Source organism: Nicotiana attenuata, unplaced genomic scaffold (genome assembly GCF_001879085.1).
Source record: "Nicotiana attenuata strain UT unplaced genomic scaffold, NIATTr2, whole genome shotgun sequence".
NCBI lineage: Eukaryota > Viridiplantae > Streptophyta > Magnoliopsida > Solanales > Solanaceae > Nicotiana > Nicotiana attenuata.
In genome coordinates this window covers 88,529-102,452 of record NW_017672352.1, presented here as the reverse complement: position 1 = coordinate 102,452, position 13,924 = coordinate 88,529, and the positions used below count along the sequence as shown (strand labels likewise).

Here is a 13,924-nt window from a genome sequence, read left to right as displayed (position 1 = left end):
GCGAGATAAGGAATCCGTTGATGGTAAATTTACTGATTTTCGAGAAGTGGGCCCGGGGCTCGGGTTTTTGCTAATTTCGGGAATTTCAATGTTTTTCGATTATTTTCGATTGGGTATTGTCCCATTGGCATATTGTGACGTATTCGTTGTGGTTTTAGTCAGATTCGACGCACGAAGAGGTGAATTCGAAAGGCAAGGGCATAGCAAGCTAGGACTTTGGCCAGCTTAAGGTTAGTAATAGATGTAAATGCTGTGTTGAGGGTTTGATACCCCGAATTTGCACAACGTAGTGCTATGTGAGGTGACTTGCACGCCGGATAACGGGCGTGGGGTAGAGCACCGTCGGGGATTGTGACTTGGTCCGTCCCGTTTAATAAAATTACTACCTAATTGATTGTAGATTTGTAATATCCTTATAAAAATGGATTAATTGTTATAATTGGGCTTCGTGCCAACTACTTGAATCCTTCAGGGATTGTTTTTACTAGTTTCTTACCATATTTATAGATATTAAACTCAGTCCTAGTGTTTGACACTGTTTTGTAAACTCAGCCATTTTTCTTAAAGCAGAAACTAAATTAATATTTTTAAATAAAGTTTGGGCTGAATATTTTTATACTATTGTGCCGAAAGGCTTATGTGATTTTGGACTGATTATTGGATCGGGCTGCACGCCGCAGTGGTATGATAATGATATTGATATGAGGTCAAGGGGCCTGTTTGATGCCACGAGATGGCTTATTATTGCGCTTGGGCCGTAAGGGGCCCCTCCCGGAGTCTGCACACCCCCAGTGAGCGCCGTCGACGTTAAATAAATGGAGCGGGCTGCACGGCCGCAGCGGGGTACTGGAGGTACCGATTTATGTGTTGCATTGCATACTTGATTGCCATTTACTTATTTATCTGTTGTGATATTTCTATAATTGTTTTCATTAGTTTATTGAGTTGATATTATTTAGATTGAGCTGCTGTAATTATAGCTTACTTTGTGCCTGTTCAGGATTTCTTACTCTCAACCTCATTTATGTTTATTACTTTCTGAGTTGGAAGTACTCACAATACTCCCTGCACCTTTTGTGCAGATTCAGGTGTACCCACTGAGGCTGAGTGAGATCTATCTCTGCCTAGCATCACATTCGGGAGATTCAAGGTAGCTGCAAATTGGCGTTCGCAGTCCTTATCTTCCTTCTATTTTATTTATCTGTTTTTCACATTTCTAGAGAAACATTATGTAGTAGGTTAATACTCATTCATTAGAGGCTCAGACTTGTGACACCAGATCTGTGGGTTATTTAGTATTTTATTTTGGGGTTTTTCGGATGTTAGAAATTATTTCAAAAATTCCGCACTAAATTGGTATTATAGTAGTGAACATTTATTTATCCATCTAGGTTATTTGGTTAAGGTTGTGTAAATGGTCGGGCTTGCCTAGCAGTGTGTTGGGCGCCATCACGATCGGGGCGCCATCACGACCGGGGTTTGGGTCGTGACAAAAATATAATTTTTTAAAATTTTTTCTTTCTTTGTATTGTCACGACTTTTGGAACATAAAAAGTTTTCTTAAGATTTTTATTTTCTTTTTAATTTTTGTTATGTGGGAATTATTTGTTAGCTCAACGGTACTTTATAATTGAAAAAATGTTTGAATATTAGCAATTTAATTTACTTTTGTCGGTTTCTCAATTCAAAAGTCATGAGTTAAGAAGTTAACCTACTTTTAATTGGCTAATAAGAAGTTAATATACTTTTCACCACTATAATGGACATAATCCTATCCAAATATTCCAGTTAAATAACTTCTAATAAATATGTAATTCATATTCAGTTTAAGGGAGTAGCGCTTGTGTTTAACCAAGAAAGCTTTAGATTTTCCAAATTAATAATGGTGGACTGAAAAGTTAATGGCCCCCACAATTTTCACGTTACAGTTAATTTACAAGCTCATGTAAGCAACATCCCGTTTCCTCTTTCCGAGTTAGGCACGTGTGCTCATAGTCAGTACAAAATGCGGTTGAATGAAAAGACAGCAATATCCCTATAAAAGCTGGCAACCATGAACGAAAATTTTAGGAAATAAACTGAAATACCATAGTCTTTTGGTCAATTCACATTGATCGAAAGCTCCTCTATTATTTTATAGGGATATTACTGTCTTTTCATTGAGCCGCATTTTGTACTGATTATGAGCACACGAAAGCCTAACTATATATGCACCATGTAAGTACGGTTCGGATTCGCTCCAATAATGTACTCATCGAATAATCTCCAATAGACATCTTGATGTGAGCCACGTGTATATTCAAAATTTAAGAGCTCAAATTGCATTGTGTTTTCCGCATTCTGTCACCTCAAGTAACTTTAAGCAAAAATTACATAATACTCCTAGAGAATGCACCCACTTCAATACTCAAAAATTACAGTAAAGAATTCAATTAGTTACTGATTAATATAGTTCTTTACAAAACAAACAAGAAAATGCACTCACTTCAATACTAAAAAAAAAACAGAAAATGGAAGAGCTTTGGATCATTATCCATGGTGCTAGCAGAAAAATAAAGAGCCCTGGGTTATCATCCATGGCTTTTCAATCTATGCCCAAGTTTGTTATATGCACATTATAGTTATAGAACAAATTAAAAGTAAATGGACGGCACAAATATTTTGGGTACGAAAATAATTCAAAAAAAGGGAGAAACGCTATAGAGATGATATAGCAAGAAAATACTCCCAAGTCCCAACATTTAATATGAGAAGAGTAGCCAGTGAAGGAGCAGAGTTAGAAGCAAAGTAAAAGCTTCTATGAGCAGCTTGTTCGGGTTTGACGAGATTACTACTATTAATAAGAGGGAGCTTCCGATCAATGTGAAATGACCAAAAGATCATGGTACTTCCGTTTATTCTCTAAAATATCCTTTCATGTGAATGTGCTTGCCTGCTTTTAAAGGGTTATTATTGTCTCATCAGTCATTTCAGCCGCATTTTAGTATAATTTCATGCATAGGATTGACAGGTGTACTTTAAATATTGGAAAAGTGGGACCCATTTACACTTGTCTGCAAGATATTCCTCTAAGATATGCGTAGTATTTACGTGGGCTCCATTAACTTTCAGTGCCACAGCCTTTGCACATGCAATTCTCAACGGGAATGGGGGAGCTTCCGGTCAATGTGAAATGACCAAAAGACCATGGTACTTCTGTTTATTCTCTAAAATATCCTTTCTTGTGAATATGCTTGCCTGCTTTTTTTGATAAGGATATGCTTGCCTGCTTTTAGAGGGTTGTTATTGTCTCATCAGTGATTTCAGCCGTATTTTAGTATAATTCCATGCATTGTATTGACAGGTGTACTTTAAATATTGGAAAAGTGGAACCCATTTACACTTGTCTGCAAGATATTCCTCTAAGATATGCATAGTATTTACGTGGGCTCCATTAACTTTCAGTGCCACAGCCTTTGCACATGCAATTCTCAACGTGGGACCACGCTTATACTCAATATTTTATTTATTAGAAAATACAGTGAAATAGATTAATCCTGAAAGTTATTTAGTTTATATACCCAAGTACTATCTTCGGTTCGTATAATTTATCGTTTTCTTAAGTTAAATATGTTCAAAATATTCTTTTTAGAAAAAGGAAAGAAACTTTCCAATATAATACATTTACAATGAAATAACTTTCACTTATTATTAGTGAGAGAAGTCATTTTATCATATTTTAGTGAGAAACGATTCTAAGAACATAAAAATATGTGTGCTTCTACACCACCCTGTGTCAGCAACAGTTTTGGCCCTTCAGGTGCATGTATCATCAACATGCTTGTCTGGCCCATGAGTTAAGCCACCTTTTCCCTAAAGCATGTGGGGTCCAAACCCAACTTTTAATGACACATAAGGTTCCATCAACTACCGAACCTTATTTTAGATTATTCCATAACATGCGTCATACACATCACTTAACTATTAGGTCCCACTTGAGATATAGTTTTCATAAAATTATTTTCTTCTATTTAAATTGTATCTGATCATGAAAGATTATTTTTCTTTGAAATTTTTTCTGTCGTGAACGTGTTAGATTGGTCATCATCATGTGCTTATAATCTAAACAACAAGAATTATCGATAATAAACGTCGTCTAACAAATGTTCGCTGCTTTCATTCCCAAATTATTCAAATTTTAATTTATAATGGTGTCCTGGGCTCAGCCCGGGCCCAATTAAACACTAAAAATGTATTTAGAAACTATACTAACATAAACAATATTCATGTAGGTGAAGTATTACATGACTAGCATGAAATTCACTGAATTGTTTCCATGATAAATCATTACCCATTTGCTGCTATTAAAAGCGAGACAGGTGAAAGCAAAAAGAAGAAGCTATGAGCAGTACTTTTAGAAAAGATAAAATTGTTGAAAATTTAACCAAATAGACATTGCAATTCAATTTAATTTAGTGTATAAATTGTTTTCTGTCTAAACACACAGGGAAATCAATCTATAAGCTAAATATGGAGAAACTCTGCTTCGTTAAATTAATAAATAAAATTGTTCTACTCCAAGGGTCATATGATACTCAAGGAATCTGCAAAAACCATTTTATCTAAAAGTGGAGCAGTCGAAATCAATTTTTACACAGTGTAGACAACAGGCAGGTGAGTTAATCAAAGGAAAAAAGAAGAAGATAAGCAAGCAACTAAAAAGCTTACCCGTTTTTAACTAAGAAGCAGAGAACTCCAAGAAACACAGTATAAGTATGAAGCAGAGAACTTGAAGAAACACAATCCTCAGTGTTTATAATAAGGATTGGATATAACAGATAGGTGAAGTTGGGATTTTTTAACCGGAAAAGGCCTAAAAATGCCACTCAACTTTCACAAATGATTTATCCATGCCATCCGTTAAAAAATTGCTATTTCCATGCCACTGTCGTTAAAGAAATACCCCATCCATGCCATTATTGACTAATGGCTCAATTTTTATTTGGCCCATCCATGCCACTGCCCGTTAGTCAATAATGGCATGGATGGGCCATTTCTTTAACGGCAGTGACATGAAATGAGTATTTTTTTAACGGATGACATGGATAGACCATTTTTGAAAGTTGAGTGGTATTTTTAGGCCTTTTTCGTTTTTTAACAGATGAAGAGAACAGAGAAGAAAGTCACAAAAGAAAACAGAGCAGCGGTGATAAGATGACGATGATCCTAAAGAGAACAACACAGGCGCAGTAAAATTTGCTAAGCAAGCACGCGTCAGAGCGAGAAGAAAAGCGTGTATCTTGTTTGTAAAGGAGGAGGGCTTAGGATTTTTTCTAATTTTTCTAACACTGCTATACGAAGGAATAGGGCAAAACAGGAATAATGTGAATTTTTATGGGTTTTTTGTAAAATTACATTGACCGGAAGCTGGTCTCGATTCTCCTTTTTAAAAAATCCGGTTTTTGACTAATTCCTAAGAATGACGCTAATTACTATGCATAGTAAGAACGTAAATTTTGCTAAAGTTAAAACAAAAGAAGTAAACAATTGTATTTTTAATGTTTTATACATTTATCTTCATATTTCGTTTATTTGTTGTACCAAAAATAGTTTTATATTCAAGAACTACGTTTGTTATAGGAACACCACCATTAAATTAGGTGGCATTCAACACTCTTAACAGATATATTACAATCATATTCTAATTGAACATGCAATTTCTTTTTTTCTAATTTAACGGGCTTTTACTGATATTATAAGTGGGTAACTTTCTTGAATCCAAATTGAGCTCTTGACTCTTACCAATCTATTTCACTGTACTTTTCTAATAAATAAAATATTGAGTATAAGCGTGGACTCATGTTGAGAATTACATGTGCAAAGGCTGTGGCACCGAAAGTTAATGGAGCCCACGTAAATACTATGCATATCTTAGAAGAATATCTTGCAGACAAGTGTAAATGGGTCCCACTTTTCCAATATTTAAAGTAGACCTGTCAATCCTATGCATAGAATTATACTAAAATGCGGCTGAAATGACTGATAAGACAATAATAACCCTCTAAAAGTTGGCCACGCCTGATTACTATTGACTTAGTTATTTTGTCAATTCTTGGAATAAAGTTAAATCTCTATGGATTTTTTGTAAATTCACATTATCCGGATGCTCCTCTTGGTAGTGGCTTATTACTTTATGTTAAAAGAAGTGATAGTGTTTTAAGAGCCTACAAATTGACGTGTGGAAGAAAAATTGAAGTGGGGCCCCCTTTTGTTTGCAAAGTTGTCCACGCCTGATTACTATTGCCTTAGTTATTTTGTCAATTCTTGGAATAAAGTTAAATCTCTATGGTTTTTTTTGTAAATTCACATGATCCGGAAGCTCCTCTTCATTGTGGCTTATTGATAGTAGTAAAAAGTTACGTGACTTATAAAGAATGTAAAGGTTTATCAATACAGTTATCCTCACATTCTTCATTTATCGAAAATTTATATTTTTATTTTTAAATTTGTTTCTCTGAATGTAACCATGTACTTCACCTAATATTTCATATGGATGAAATACTCCAGCATATTACTGGAGTTCCAGTATAATATACTGGTGCAGCATAATATACTGGAGTTTGGAACACCGGTGCTCCAGTCTCCAGTATATTATACTGGAACCAGCACAGTATACCGGTCCAACATAATATGCTGGAAGTTCATACAGAGGTGCACCTTATTTGTATTTTCCCAATTTATACCTTAGAAAAAATTCTTAACTGCAAAGATTTGAGCAGCAAAGCGTGGTATTCCGGCGAAAATAGTTAATACACACATCAGTTGTATATATTTTAAATATATAGGTATAACAAAAATCGCGTACAAAGGCAGAATTAAGACTCTTCAGAAATTCGTCTAGGACGTGGTATTCATTGGGGGTGTTCCAAACCGAACCGAAACCGAAAATCGAAGCCTAATGACTTATTGGTATCGGGTTAATAGTTTAACGGACGGAGAAAGGATTAATTTTTTTTCATTAACGGCTTATCGGTTTGGGGGCTGATTATTCAATTTTCTTAACGGATAATCCGTTAACCCGTTAAGAATATATATATATATATATATATATATATATATATTCACTACAACATTATGCATATTGTCACCACCCAAAATCCACTAAGGGTCGTGGTGGCGCCGGACACCTCTGTCAGGCCAGCCAACTAACTTATCAATTAATTCCTCTTTTAATACTTTTGAAAATCTAAGGTTTTTCCTTCCATTTTCATAAATAAAAGTTCACTACTTGAATTCAAATTTAAATAATAACAATTAGTACAAATCCGTTGAAAACCATCCCAGAAACCCGGTGTCACAAGTACATGAGAACCTACTGATAAGAGAAATAAAATACAACATCCGTCCGGGGATACAGTGGACGGAAAGTAAATATAGTACACTGGAAGGGACTACCCTAGCTGCGGTCGCCTCGAATGATGCAGCTCACCTAGTCCCAGCGTCATCCATGCTGCTAGGCCCAATAGGCTGCTAGAGCTATATATACCTGTGCAACAAAAATGCACAGAAGTGTAGTATGAGTACGTAATCAACGTGTACTCAGTGAGTATCCCGCCTAATCCCGAAGGGGTAGAGACGAGATGGCAAACTTCGACACTCAATAGAGGTCAATTAACAATATTCTATAAGCGCGAGGATAATCATGGATTTATATAGAAGTTCTAATTGTGAAGCCATAAAACAGGTAAACACCTTCAACAACAAATCAAGGGCCTCCAAGGTTTATTCTTTATTATCTTATCAGTTTATATCAAGCCACGTAGGGCCAATTGCACATTTACAATTTTCAAACAACAGATAAACATGCGCAAATCACACCGAGGCGACGGCCCGCTCCAACAGGAATGTAAACTGTGCACTGCCGAGGGTCGAGCGGCACGAACCATAGATGCATCTATTCTCACCGAGGCGTTCGGCCCGTTCCATAAATAAACACATATCCTGCTCGCGAATCGTCCATGCGACGCAGGCACACATAAAGTACTTGCTCAAGTAGGAAACTAAGAGTTTATCGAGGATAATCATCCAAATAGACAAATTTCTCTTTTTAACATTTCAGGAAAAATTAATATTAAATCTCTTTTTTAAATTCCTTTACCAATTCAAGGTGATTTAAACAATTCAAACTATCAATGGGTTCACAGTTAATCCAAGTATAACATGTTTTTTTTTTTGGGTCCTAGACTACCCGAACAATAGCATAATAGTAGCTACGCACGGACTCTCGTCACCTCGTGCGTACGTAGCCCCCACAAATAGGAGCACATAACCAATTTAACTCACCTATGGGGTAAATTCCCCCTCACAAGATTAGAAAGGAGACTCACCTCGCTCCGAAGACTCATAACCGGCATTCTACATTCTTCCGAAGACTTGCACCAACGTAAAATGCTCCAAAACTAGCCAATGATTATACAAATCCATTAATATATGTTCAATTAAACTTTACAACCCAATTTGTAACAATTCTTAACCCCGAACGAAAAGTTGACCAAAATGCCCTCGGGCCCACGTGCCCGGATTCCAAAATTTCTTGAAGATATACTCTACCCATAGCTTCACTAGCTCAAATATATAATTTACTCCTAATTCCATGCTCAAATTTGTGATAAAATCCAATTTATCAAGTTTTTAGGTTTTCTTCCAAAAATCCCAATTTTCCTACAATTTTCATGTCTAATTCCATGATATAATCTTGTATTTAACTTGGAAGTGAGTAGGAGTAACTTACCTTAACATAGATGACAGAATCCCTTCTTGAAGCTCTCCAAAAAAATCGTCTATGCTTTGAAGAAATGAAGAAAAATGAGCTAAACCCGCTAAAATACCATTCTGCCCAGGTATTTACTCATCGCGATCGCGAAAAATGCTCCGCGATCGCGGAGAACAATTTTTCCAGCCCAAAATTTACTCTTCGCGATCGCGGAGAATAATTTCCCAGCCTTCCGGACAGCCTCTAGTAGAATAGTCATAACTCTTTGCACACAACTCCAAATGACAAATAGTTTAATGTTCTGAAAACTAGACTCAAAGATCTACAACTTTCATGTGGTGGTAATTTACCATTTCCTTATAGATTTCTAGATATAATCTGTCAAAGTCAGCCCATGTGTAACACAACTTTCTTCATCATCTTCCCGGACACCCTGTAGTGTAACAGCCATAACTTTTTGTACACAAATCCAAATCATGAATGGTTTACTTTTATAGAAACTAGACACAAAGGGCTACAACTTTTATTTTTATATCATCTCAAAATTCCTTATAGATTGTGAGATATGAGCCTCCGAAGTCGAGTCAGTGCAGCAGAATATTTACTCTACGCGATCACGATTCACTGGCCCGTGTCTCACATTTTACTCACTGCGATCGCGACCAATTCCCCGCGATCGCATATACCACTGCTGTAGCCAAAAACCAGCAGTTATAAATGGCCTAGAAATGGTCCGAAACTACCCCGAAACTCACCCGAGCCCCTCGGGACCGCGTTCGAACGTGCCAACAAGTTCGGAGACCTATCATGGACTTAGTCGAGGCTTTAAATCACATCAAGCAACGTCACAATCACGAATCGCGCCAAAATTCATCTTTATGAACTTTGAAATTTCTAACTTTCACATCCGATGCCGAAACCTATCAAATCACGTCCGGTTGACCTCAAATTTTGCACACAAGTCACATTTGACGTTACGGACCTACTCCAACTTCCGAAATCGGATTCCGACCCCGATATCAAAAAGTCAACCTCCGGTCAAACTTCTCAAAAACCTTCAAATTTCTATCGTTAGCCAAATGGCTCCAAAATGACCTACGGACCTCCGAATTCACTTCCGATCGCGCCCCCAACTCCAGAATCACCATACGGAGCTATTCACAGTCTCGTAATCCCAAACGGACATCGATAACACTGATATGCTCTTCAAGCCAAACTTATGAAATTTCTTCTAAAATTCTAACTTCCTCAATAGGCGCCAAAACGCTCTCGAGTTATCCAAAACCCAACGCCCAAGTCCGAAATCATCACACGAACCTGCTGGAACCTTCAGATCCTGATTCCGAGGTCGTTTACTCAAAAATTGAATCCTAGTTCATTCTTTCAACTTTAAGCTTCTCAAATGAGAATTTTCATTTATATTTAACTCCGATCTTCCTGAATTTAAATTCCGACCCTGCGAACAAGTCACAATACCTGAAATGAAGCTGTTCGTGGCCTCATACTGCTGAACGACGCGCTAGGGCTCAAAACGACCGGTCGGGTCGTTACATTACAGCTACGAAGCATGTCGTAGCTAAATATGAAAATTTTCGCTAGAAGTAGCGTAACTAAAAGTTAGCTACAAACTTTAACATTTCGTGGCTAAGGATTAGTATTTATTGCTACAAGAAATTTTGTGATGTGGCTATATTAAAAAATATTTTGCCACGAAGAATATATATCTATAGCTAATAATTTTATCATTTGCCACGATAAATCATTTTTGTAGCTATCTTCTATACTTTAGCCACAAAATTCAAATATGTAGCTATGCTCACATATTAGAATAATATTTCGCTACCAACCCATAATTTCATAGCTATAAATTGTCAAAATATCCATTATTAGATTTTTTTATTATGTTTTATTTGGTGACTAGATTTTTATTACATTTTATTTTTATTTATGAAAAATTAATTTATTAGAGATAATTAATTTTTCTGTTTTGTACATTGCTATTTTCCTTTTCTATCTCACTAAATATTTTTAAAAGTTTCAAATATTCAATATCCATACATGTTTGATCAAATCATAATAAACTTTGAATATCACTTTATTATACAAATTGGCATCTAAATAGTTTCAAAAAAAAATCTAAAAATACAATTGTCTATCTAAAGTAGACTTGGTTATTTAACTATAATCTATAAAATTCGAAAGGGTTCCACATCAAAACAAAACCAAGTTCTAAGTCATTGATTTGAGGATTGAACATGTTGCCACCAGATGATTTTCTACAGTCAAGGATGAAGTAATTTCACTCTTTGCATCTAGGCTAAATCCTTGATCTTCTTGCATTCAATAGATTAAATTGTACCCTGTAAATTCAAAAGAAATAATAATAAGCACAAAAGAATGAGCGAACCAAAAGAAACATTAACACAAAGATGCAAGTTTGATTTGTAAAAATGCTAGTAGAACGTTCAAAGAGAAAAAAATTATCTGTAGATAATTCTTTTACAAGAATTTTTAGCATATACTAAGAGGGAAAAATTCAAAGCAACAAGATAAGAAAACAAACCTATATACTTTTCTATAAACTTTTGAGGATTTTCATCTCATTTTTGTAATATTTTTTCGACGAACTGTGGCTCCTCCCAACATTACATCATAATCTTCAAGATTCTACTCAATACCTATCAGAATATGACACAATACCTATCAAATTGTTAGAATATATATCCAAAAATTCAAATCAAATAGGTGTATGGGGATTTAGAAATCTTAAGATATATGTATATAAACATACTTGGAACGAGAGAAGGCGCCGGGCTATCTAGCCAATAATTCCTTTGGTTGCTCTGTTCCCGTGAAAAGAGAAGCGTTGTTGAAGAAAGAACGGGAAAATGGGGAAGGCGGGTGGCGGCAGGGAAGGGAAACGGGAGAATGTTTTTATTAGGTTTAGGAAATGTTGATGTGGGCCAATTGGCCTTTACTTTTCTTTTCTTTTTGTTAATATATTTTTGCTTCCTTTTTTTCCTTACTTAATATAAGTAACATAAATGCAAGAAATGTAAGTACTAACAAATACAAGTAAGTAATAAACTTATCTATGAAAAATGCAAGAGATAAAATACATAATTTGCACTAAATAAAATAAAACAATCATCTTAGATGAAATAAAGATATTCTATAATATATTATATTCTTTACAACTTTTTTCGTCCTATACAATGTTGTTAGTTTTTGTAACGACCCAATCGGTCGTTTTGGATCCCAGCGCTCCGTTCAGCAGTCGGAGGCCGTGAACAGCTTCATTTCAGGTATTATGACTCGTACGTGTGGTCGGAATCGAATTTCGGAAAGTCCAGAGTTAATTTAGAAGGAGAATTCTTATTTTGGAAGCTTAAAGTTGAAAGAATGAACTAGGATTGGAATTTTGAGTAAACGACCTCGGAATCGGGATCTGAAGGTTCCAACAGGTCCGTATGATGATTTCGGACTAGGGCGTATGCCCGGTTCGGGTTTTGGATAACTCGGGAGCGTTTTGGCGCCTATTGTGGAAGTTAGCATTTTGGAAGAAATTTCATAAGTTTGGTTTGAAGTGCATTTCAGTGGTATCAATGCCGGCTTGGAATTTCGAGACTGGGAGTAGCTCCGTATGGTGATTCTGGAGTTGGGAGCGCGATCGGAAGTGAATTCGGAGGTCCGTAGGTCATTTTGGAGCAATTTGGCTAAAGNGAGGAGCATTGGCTCAAGTTATATTTCAATTGTGAATATCTATGAAATGGTTGAGCCATTTGGAGCATTAGCTCAAGTGGTAAAGTGAGATATGAAATAAAAGTGAAAGGAAGAGAAAGAGTATTTAAATTGTTCCCTTGCCGGGATATTGTTGTTTATTGATTATTTTCCTTGCCGGGACGTTGAGATTATTGATGTTGTACCCTTGCCAGAATTTAATTGTTTAATTGTGTTCCCTTGCCGGGATTTCTTTTATTATTTTGTTCATTCCCTTGCCCCCTTGTTTGTGTTTGTTGTTTGGGTGAGGAAGAGTGTTAAAGCACGAAGGGTGATGTCGTGCATTGTTTGCTTATGGTGAGGAAAGAGTGTAAAGCACGATGAGTGATGTCGTGCATTGTTTGCTTATGGTGAGGAAAGAGAGTAAAGCACGAAGGGTGATGCCGTGCCGCACGATGTACCATTCCGTGCCGCATGATGTACCATTCCGTGCCGATTCTATTGATTATATGTGAGGAAAGAGAGTAAAAGCACGAAGGGTGATGCCATGCACATTTTGTTATATCATTGCTTGGTGAGGATGAGAGTAAAAGCACGAAGGGTGATGCCGTGCACTTGTTACTTTCTGTCTCTTTATTAATGTCTGAATTGTGTTAATTCCTTCGTTGCTGGACGACTTTTACTTGAAATTGTTATTTCCCCTAGCATGTTTCCCCCTTCCCATACTGATTACTTGTCTCTGTTTTTCGATTCCGTTGTATATGTATATATATAACTGCACAGGTTTATGTGGTAGTCCGGTCTAGCCTCGTCACTACTTCGTCGGGGTTAGGCTAGGCACTTACCAGCACATGGGGTCAGTTGTGCTGATGCTACACTCTGTGCTATTTTGCACAGATCCAGGTTTCGGACAGCAGCAGCAGCAGTAGTAGTGTGGGAGCAGGCCTTCAGTCCAGCGAGACATCGAGGTAGCCCTGCAGGCGTCCGCAGGCCCGACGTCTCCTCTATCCTTTATTATAGTCTGTTATCTCATTGTATTCGAGACAAACAGTTTATGTTCTCTTTCAGACGATTGTATTTATTATTCTTAGTAGTTCGTGAGTATTGTGTCACCAGTCTTGGGTAGAGGCTTATGTTGAAATTTCCGCATTTCTATTCAGTTTTCTATAATTTAAGACTTCCGCTTATTATTTAATTTCGTTGTTTTTATATTATTGCTGATAATTGTTGAAAAGGGGTTATGTTATTAATGAAAAAGTAATTAAATTTGGCTTGCTTAGCTCTCATTAGTAGGCGCCATCACGACTCCCGAGGGTAGGAAATCCGGATTGTGACATGAATTCTCAGAAAAGATAATATAGTTGTATGCCAAACGTACACGATCATGTTCTCATGGTAATACACAATAGAGATGTTAAAATAGTCAATAGCAATATAGAATCTATACTATAT

The 13,924-nt window shown here is 36.5% G+C and overlaps 1 long non-coding RNA gene across 1 annotated transcript; it reads right to left on the bottom strand.

The window, feature by feature from the left end:
• Positions 1–10,828: 10,828 nt before the first annotated feature.
• On the bottom strand, positions 10,829–11,709 carry LOC109212882. The gene is made up of 3 exons (XR_002065926.1): positions 11,544–11,709; positions 11,316–11,430; positions 10,829–11,112 (listed from the first exon to the last, which is right to left on the bottom strand). It is a non-coding gene; the product is annotated as an uncharacterized LOC109212882 (long non-coding RNA).
• Between the last annotated feature and the right edge of the window lie 2,215 nt (positions 11,710–13,924).